The following is a 9,176-nucleotide window of genomic DNA, read 5'->3' on the forward strand; positions in this document are numbered from 1 at the left end:
AAATCCGAACTAGCCAATAATCAGCAATTTACCCGGTTAAAAGCGTGTCTCAGTTTCATCGTTAATCTCATGCTTTTTTCTATTCTGAACCTTGACAGATCGGCAATAGGGTGTTTTTCCTTGAGATAACGGTTACAATGCAAGACCACGCTTGTTTTTTCGAATGCGTGGCGTGAGTATTTTTGGAAAAAATTTTTTACCCGGACAAGGCTTCCACTGACCATTTCCCATATGGTCTAGCGGTCAGGATTCCTGGGTTCCTGGGTTCCCGGGTTCGACTCCCGGTATGGGAAGGCGGGCTCCTTTTTGCTACCAGTCAGGATTCCTGGTTTTCACCCAGGCGGCCAGGGTTCGACTCCCGGTATTGGAAGGCGGGCTCCTCTTAGCTTGTCTCTTCAAAACGGGCCACACGTCTTTCTGTGTCGAAAGCCATTTTTTGGCCAGCAGTCGAGCTGCAGAAACATAATAGGCCGAGGTTGGGACCCCACAGACCCGTGCCTTCGATAGCTCAGCTGGTAGACGAACTTATTTAGGTTTAAATAAAAACACCAAACGCCTATTTTAGTTTTAAGCAACGACAAAAACAGCTGTCCTGTCAGTCAAATCAAAGGATTATAACGCGAGTGCTCTAAAATCTTAGTTTTTGCCGTTAAGTATACTGACATATTAGCAGAAACATAAATAATACAGCTCCGGGTTACCCACGATAGACACCAAAGATTTCTCCTCCATTTCTTGCAGTCTCTGGACTTTTTAAGCAACGGTAAACTTTCGTCACCACAACAGAAGACCCGCCTCTCCATTCATTCGATTGGACAATGGAAAAGAACGCGAATGACGTTGGGCATTTTTCCGCTCAGAGTTGATTTTTTTTTTTCAACTTCAGGCGCTCAGAGCGCTCCTGCACAAACGTGAGGCGCCGGGGCGCATAAACAGCGCGCAGAACGCTCACTGCCAACAGAAAACCATTCAAAAAGGCGCCTCCAACTGCAAAAACGCGTTCGGTGTGATCGCCGCCTAATCCAAATTTTTGCGTAATGCAGTTTAAAATCTTTTTTTTTTACACGGACAAGGCTTCCACTGACCAATTCCCCTATGGTCTAGCGGTCAGGGTTCCTGGTTTTCACTCAGGCGGCCTTGGTTTGACTCCCGGTAAGGGAAGGCGAGCTCCTTTTTGCTACCAGTCAGGATTCCTGGATTTCACCCAGGCGGCCCGGGTTTGACTCCCGGTAAGGGAAGGCGAGCTCCTTTTTGTTACCAGTCAGGATTCCTGGATTTCACCCAGGCGGCCCGGGTTCGACTCCCGGTATTGGAAGGCGGGCTCCTCTTTGCTTGCCTCTTCAAAACGGGCCGCACGTTTTTCTGCATCGAAAGCCATTTTTTGGCCAGCAGTCGAGCTGCAGAAACATAAAAGGCCGAGGTTGTGACCCCACCGACCCGTGCCTTCGATAGCTCAGCTGGTAGAGCGGAGGACTGTAGGAGGAGCGTCGGCAATCCTTAGGTCGCTGGTTCGACTCCGGCTCGAAGGAGTTCGTTTTTCACGTGCCCACCTTTTTTGGGGGGGTTTGGCCTTCTGAAAGCGGCCAACAGAGCTTGATTTCACAGTCTGCCGTTGGGGGGGGAGGCAAAAGCGCATTCCCTGACCGGGAATCGAAGCCGGGCCGCGGCGGTGAGAGCGCCGAATCCTAACCACTAGACCACCAGGGAAGAGACTATCAAACGCTGGCCTGCTAATACCATGAGAACAAACAGACAGCAATACAGGCTTCTGTCACGTCGAAAACCAAAAGATATCACTTACCACATAAACAGAGAGATGACTGTGCTGATGATGGTGAATGATGGAGAAATAACTGCGCTGATGCTGGCGAATGATTTACAGATCCAGAGTATCACCGAGAAGCAGCTGAACTTGTGTGGTAAGAAGCGCTCCCTCTGCATTATAACTTTACACAGAGCACATGGATCACAGTAATGAGACTTAAATGTCTGCGATACAAAACGGCAGATTCAACAAACCACATATTAAAAGCCGCTAGAGCTCCTAATTAAATATATATTTTTATCAATGTGCCAGCTATAGAGATGAGCAGCTCTGTGAAACAGCCAATCGGAGCAGAGCTCATTAATATTCATGAAGCTTCCAAAAAAGGCAATAACAGAGCATTTCATTCTAGGGACAAATCCTAGGGTTGTAAATGGTCCTGTAAAACCGTTTCTGGAGATTGTTTGCCCTTTCCTATGCCATATACCTTCTATGCAGATATCAAAGAACAAATTAAAATATTCTCTCAATGCATTTTATGGCAAATTTAAGTTGATAGAACCAGCTGACATCTTATCCTGACATTCTGAATATCAAGGATGGTGACACCCACCAACAAAAATGTTAAAAAAAAAATAAAAAAAAATCTCAATCATAACGATTCATAAGATTTTTAATCTGATATTTACATTTTTCAGAGACCACTCTGACCATACTCTCTTCTTCTATGTTGCTTAAATGCTACACAGAACGTTCATCAATGGTTTGGAGCATATGAAATAAACCATTACTCCACACCCGATTCACGCTCAGAAAAGAGTATCAAAGCTCATCATCGTAGTTTGGGAGACACTACACTTTTGAAACACATTTCTTAGTTAGAAACTATAGAAACGATCCCTGAAAGTATAGTCTTGACCTCCATTTTGCAAAACCAGCTTAGGCGAGTTCTGACACTTTGAGTCTCAGAGATGGTTACAACCTAACAACAGAGATGAGAAAAGTTACATTTGAAACATCATTAGAGTCCTAAAATTTTGTTTGTAATTTTAGTTGGATGCAGTTTTCATTGGCCCCCAAATTACACAGGCGAAACTGAGGCTCTCGCGTTGTGCGAGACTGTCAACCCGTCCCGTGGGTAGGGCTTAAAGCAGGCTTAGAGATTTCTTCTGTCAGTTTTGACCCAATCTGTTTTTGGGAAGCGCAGTTTGACCCAGCAGTGCGGGCCAACAACATGTTCTGTTTTGCCGCGTGAAGGCGGTTTAATGCTTTGGACAGCGTATGGTTGAGATGTGATTTTCCACCAATTTGGGGCACCTTTCTTATGGAAATCAAGGATGATTTCATGGGAAATGGCAAACTGGTGTAGCGTTTGGCTAATAAGCTAAAGCTACAAAGGATGTACCGGTGCCCCGTCGTCCGAGCAGAATCCACATTCGGCCGTAATCGGAGGTTACTACTAACGTTCGATTGTGTCTCATAGGGAGTTTGGCGCAGGGCCTCAGTGGAAAACAGGCCCTCGACGGCTGAAACAAAAGACGAAGAATGCATCCACATGCACATGAATCAGGAATGTTAAATAAAGAAACCCCGCCGGATGACGAGGTGGTCCAGTGGTTAAGGCGGTGGTAGGCCAATACATTGTGCTCGACATGCATTCGAAGCTTTAGCGCCACTGAGAGGCCACCGGACCAGACAGGCCCAACATGTTTACGATGGGTAACGGTGAGCTGCAATTGCGCTGCAGTTTAACGATACTTGTCTTGAGAACATATTGACAAAACAAAAAAACCTTCTGGCTCTGGCGCACTATCATCAGCAGACCGTTTTTTTGGCGAGGAAAAAAAAAACCTAAACGAAACAAGGCTATATTTCTCAACAAAACTCTAAGCCTCCAGAGAGACAAGCAAAAATTGCCAAAGATAACTGTATTTCAAGTCATCCTGGCGGGGTATTGGACAAAGTTTTCAACCAGCAATGATCGCGCCTCGGACAAACCTCATAGGCTACAATATTGCCTCTGCGAAAGAATGCCGGTGACGGTCGTGACCTTTTTCTGCACCTACGTGGATGTGAACCGACAAGGTGGTAGCAAGCTATAAACTGCCGCACAAACAGTCTCCTGCCACGGGTTGCTGCACCGTGTTTCTACGGAACAGATTAGAGGTCAGAAGACTCTAGGTCCGACTCCTGGCTGGCTCGCTCTCTGCTTTTTGCGTAATGCAGTATGGTTTTGATGTCACGGGCTTGCCGAATTGTTGCCCTATTCCTACGTGCCAGCTGGGCTTTGAGGAAAAGTTGGACACGAAAAGAAATCCGAACTAGCCAATAATCAGCAATTTACCCGGTTAAAAGCGTGTCTCAGTTTCATCGTTAATCTCATGCTTTTTTCTTTTCTGAACCTTGACAGATCGGCAATAGGGTGTTTTTCCTTGAAATAACGGTTACAATGCAAGACCACGCTTGTTTTTTCTAATGCGTGGCGTGAGTATTTTTGAAAAAAAAAATTTACCCGGACAAGGCTTCCACTGACCAGTTCCCATATGGTCTAGCGGTCAGGATTCCTGGTTTTCACCCAGGCGTCCTTGGTTTGACTCCCGGTAAGGGAAGGCGAGCTCCTTTTTGCTACCAGTCAGGATTCCTGGATTTCACCCAGGTGGCCCGGGTTCGACTCCCGGTATTGGAAGGCGGGCTCCTCTTTGCTTGCCTCTTCAAAACGGGCCGCACGTTTTTCTGCATCGAAAGCCATTTTTTGGCCAGTAGTCGAGCTGCAGAAACATAATAGGCCGAGGTTGTGACCCCACCGACCCGTGCCTTCGATAGCTCAGCTGGTAGAGCGGAGGACTGTAGGAGGAGCGTCGGCAATCCTTAGGTAGCTGGTTCGACTCCGGCTCGAAGGAGTTCGTTTTTCACGTGCCCACCTTTTTTTGGGGGGTTTGGCCTTCTGAAAGCGGCCAAGAGAGCTTGATTTCACAGTCTGCCGTTGGGGGGGGAGGCAAAAGCGCATTCCCTAACCGGGAATCGAACCCGGGCCGCGGCGGTGAGAGCACCGAATCCTAACCACTAGACCACCAGGGAAGAGCATATCAATCGCTGGCCTGCTAATACCATGAGAACAAGCAGACAGCAATACAGGCTTCTGACACGTCGAAAACCAACAAGTCGGGCGCAAGCACGAGGTACCACAGACGGTTACGGCAGCCGAAAATAGTTAAGCTTAACTTACCTTAACTTTTCCCATTCATTCTCTATGGTAGTGCTTAACACTACGGATGCGATATACTTTTGGCCACACTTAGACTTCATGGCGCTGCTTTGTCTGTTTCCATGGCGGGGAAAAAGCGTTGGTAGTGTCATCTGTCAATCATTCATTATCCAGGGGAGACCCGTTTTACGATCAGAGAGAGATCTGTTTACCGAATTGTCAACAAGTATTTACAGTCTAAACTTCCTTCAGACAGGTTTTACCTGACATTTTACCTCAGGTAACCACTGTTATTATGTGAGAGTTCAAGATCAACCCAATTAAGCTGTCAAACCGACACAGTAAGTTGAATGCCTTAGCAATACTAACTTACTGTATTGTATATACATTATCATTTATATATTGTATCATTTAAATTGTATGTATATTATCGTTTAAAACAATGTTAACAGTGTAATGTGATATCATTATATTGTAATTAATATACATGCACATGCATGCACACACACACACACACACACAAATTTTATGCAATTAAAATAATAAATATTAAATAATAACACCAATTTATGATGATGCTGAAGATTAAAGTAATAATGCTGAGAATTCAGTTTTCTACCACATAAATAACAAAACATTTAAAATATATTGAAATCTAAAACAGTTCATTTAAAATTATTTTTAAAAAAAAGCTTTTACTGTTGCATATATATATCCTTATAAATATAATGTTACAATACTACTATGTACATAGTATTGTAATATTATATATGTAAGGGATAATCAACGGTTTGCCGTGCGTTAAAGGATTTTAAATGCACGACGTGGAGGCTAATAACCGCCCGACGCGAAGCGGAGGGTGGTTGCCTCCGCGAAGTGCATTTTAAATCCTTTAACGCACGGCAAGCCGTTGATTATCCCGCTTATTCCATGGTTATAGACAAATTAAAACTAGGATTGATATTTGCAGCGCAAAATTTGACTGAATGGATAAAAAAGACTGTTATTTTCGTCAGTTATGACACGCAGCTCTAGCATTCTGGCTGCTTCAAATCAGACTCAGAGATTAAATAGTCCGGTAAAATCACATTTATTTGAATGAAAAATAGCATTTGTTTCAGTAGATTATCGATCGACCAAGAGAGAGAGAAATGAAGGCAAGAGAAATGACAGTTCCCAGTCAGCAAATTTCCTCTGGGCCGGATCTGGCCCATACCAACAGCTAAAGTGTGGCCCAGATAAGTTTAGGTTCCCCGGCCCAAAACTGGTCCACATCTTTTTACCCAGAACCAAACCAAAACAGTGCCATAACCCAACCTAAAATGAGCCAAATCATGAAAACAGATGTGGCTGTTATATGGATCTTATGTGGTATTCTTATATGGCTGAGTTCTGTAAAGGGCAATGGCCCCTATGTGGACCACATGTGGCTGATAGATCAAAAGCCATAATTTAACCATATTTATGCCACACTTATTATTTATTTAAAATACCAATTACACAGTAAATCTTAAACACGTATTAAACAAAATTGATTCACAGACATTTTTAATATAATACAATTTTAATAACAGAAGTACAATACAGAACATAAAATGTGGTGTAAATGTCAAATGAGTAAATAAATGTACAAAAATGGATACTTTTAGTAAGTCTCACCAGCCTTTCTTTCACAATCTGTCAGGAAAAAGGAGAGAAAAAAGATTATTAGCATATCATAATTAGTATTAGATATTTGAATATTAAAACAAGCCATGACATGAGTGCTCGCTGGTGGTAAAGGTAATCCTGTTTTATTAGCATTTTTTGACGGTATTCAAACTAATTGAGATTACGTGAGACGAAAGATTTGTTAGTTTTTAAATCACTTTATAACTAGTAGAAAGGAGAAAGGATGATCGCATTCATGTGCTCTCCGCTTGTAACATTACTTACAGCGGTCTGTCACGTAACATCAAAGAGCGTCAAAAAGGCATTTATCGTTTAAATTTTCTGATATAATAGACATAATTTTAAAGATGAGACTTATCGAAAATAACAAAACCCAAATCTTATCATGATTTCTGGACAGCAGGTATGTATATTGACGTTTTATTCACGCATATGAATTCAGCACATGATCGTGGTCAAAACGAAACTGTGTTTGTTCGGTACACATACCTAAGCACACAATTTTTTCCTGTACAAATAAGCGTACCATTACATCCCTAGAAAACATTTAAAACACCAAAACTGCACTTACCTGAATGTGTCTGGGCAAAGGCTGTTGTAGACTCAGGAGCAGAGCGGGAAATAACGGACATATATTTTCAAATTTTCAGTAATCCACCAATAGTAATACAGGAATAATGAATGAATGGGCTGACATTTGGACTGCCACAAACCAGCCACACATGACTATAGCAGGTTATGTGTGTTTTTCCAAGTAAAAGCCAAATGTTAACCATAAGTTAACATATTTCAGGATGTGCCATAGCCTAGCCAAATATGGCTCTTGTCTGTGTACTGTCATATGGACCTTAATACAAAAAGTCACCCAAATGAAAATTCCCTCGAATTCTAAAGCCATGGCAAAACATATATGGTACAAGTTTAGCCCATATGTGCTCAGCCATGCCATACCTAGGCCAAACGTGACAGCAATCAGCCACATTTGGCCCAAACGTTCTTGCTATCTGGGTTGTGTGTGTGTGTGCGTACCTGCATGCTGTGCGTCTCTCTCTACAAACAACAATTCATTCAAAAACAGCAGTTTTACCACCGCGTTGCTGAGGAATATAATGTAGCGATCTAGTATCTAGGATATTTTAATAAGGATCGCCGGCAAACGCTGACAAGAAGTTTATGTATGTGCGCAGCACAATGCGATCTCCGACCTCTCTCTCTCTCTCTCTCTCTCTCTCTCTCTCTGTGTGTGCTTTTGCGCACATCAGTTAAAGCAGCGCATTAATATAGAACGGTGATTAAACTGACTTGGAACTACCTGTGCATTGAACGGTTTTACTGCACACCTGCCAGCCAATCAGAATCCAGTATCCAGACATTCCATGGAATATATATATATATATATATATATACGAATATATATATATATATATATATATATATATATATATATGTTACCCTAGACCACAAAACCAGTCTTAAGTCGCTGGGGTATGTTTGTAGCAATAGCCAAAAATACATTGTATGGGTCAAAATTATTGATTTTTCTTTTATGCCAAAAATCATTCGGAAATTAATTAAAGATCGTGTTCCATTTAGATTTTTTGTAACATTCCTACTATAAATATATCAAAATGTAATTTTTGATTAGTAATATGCATTGTTAAGAAATTAATTTGGAGAACTTTAAAGATGATTTTCTCAGTATTTAGATTTTTTTGCACCCTCAGATTCCAGATTTTCAAATGGATTTATCTCGGCCAAATATTTTCCTATCCTAACAAACTATATATCAATAGAAAGCTTATTTATTGTGCTTCCATATGATGTATATATCTCAGTTTTATAAAATTTAACCTTATGACTGGTTTTGTGTTCCAGGGTCACATATATATACACATTGTGAATATTAAAATACACTTGATATATTTTATTTCAATCTATATTTTAGGAATGTTTATTTGATGCATGCTCTGAAGAACCATCCTCCTACAGTACAGGCCACCAAAATCCAAAACTATTGCACCTTAACATCACACAAGGCACTGTGCAGTAAAGGACTGAAAGACAGAAACGTTTCTACCAGATTCAGGTATATAAATTATTCATAAATGTCTCATGTATGTGCACACAAAGGCACATTTTTTTGGCAAATTTATTAATATTTTAAGCAAATATTTTATTTCTGTTAATCTGTAGAATTGCTGAGCACAACATCTTTGCCCATGGCTGCCTCTCTCCGTGCAGCTTGCATCTCGACCCATCAAAATGGGATATAATTATTTATTTTAAAGTACACTACCAGTCAAAAGTTTTTGATTTTTATTGTTTTTTTTAAGAAGTCACTTTTTCTCAGCAAGCCTGCATTTATTTGATCCAAGTTACAGTAAAAGCAGTTCCATTTTTATATATTTAAATTTTTTACTATTTAAAATAACTGTTTTTGATTTTAAAAATATTTAAAAATATAATTTATTCCTCTGATTTCAAGGTTTCTTTGATGAATATAAAGTTCATTAGAACAGCATTTATCTGAAATAG

At 41.2% G+C, this 9,176-nt stretch overlaps 4 non-coding genes across 4 annotated transcripts; 1 reads left to right on the forward strand and 3 right to left on the reverse strand.

Moving 5' to 3' along the window:
- The first annotated feature begins 1,442 nt into the window (after positions 1-1,442).
- trnay-gua (transfer RNA tyrosine (anticodon GUA)) lies at positions 1,443-1,529 on the forward strand. Its single transcript is given in 2 exon segments — positions 1,443-1,479; positions 1,494-1,529. It is a non-coding gene; the product is annotated as a tRNA-Tyr (tRNA).
- A 936-nt stretch (positions 1,530-2,465) lies between these two features.
- LOC141303736 (small nucleolar RNA U3) lies at positions 2,466-2,681 on the reverse strand. Its single transcript, XR_012343704.1, has one exon. It is a non-coding gene; the product is annotated as a small nucleolar RNA U3 (small nucleolar RNA).
- Positions 2,682-3,656: 975 nt separating this feature from the next.
- Positions 3,657-3,797, reverse strand: LOC141303770 (U4 spliceosomal RNA). The gene has a single exon (XR_012343737.1). It is a non-coding gene; the product is annotated as a U4 spliceosomal RNA (small nuclear RNA).
- Positions 3,798-4,771: 974 nt separating this feature from the next.
- On the reverse strand, positions 4,772-4,843 carry trnae-cuc (transfer RNA glutamic acid (anticodon CUC)). The gene has a single exon. It is a non-coding gene; the product is annotated as a tRNA-Glu (tRNA).
- Positions 4,844-9,176: the final 4,333 nt, after the last annotated feature.

This window comes from Garra rufa, unplaced genomic scaffold (assembly GCF_049309525.1).
Source record: "Garra rufa unplaced genomic scaffold, GarRuf1.0 hap1_unplaced_001, whole genome shotgun sequence".
NCBI lineage: Eukaryota > Metazoa > Chordata > Actinopteri > Cypriniformes > Cyprinidae > Garra > Garra rufa.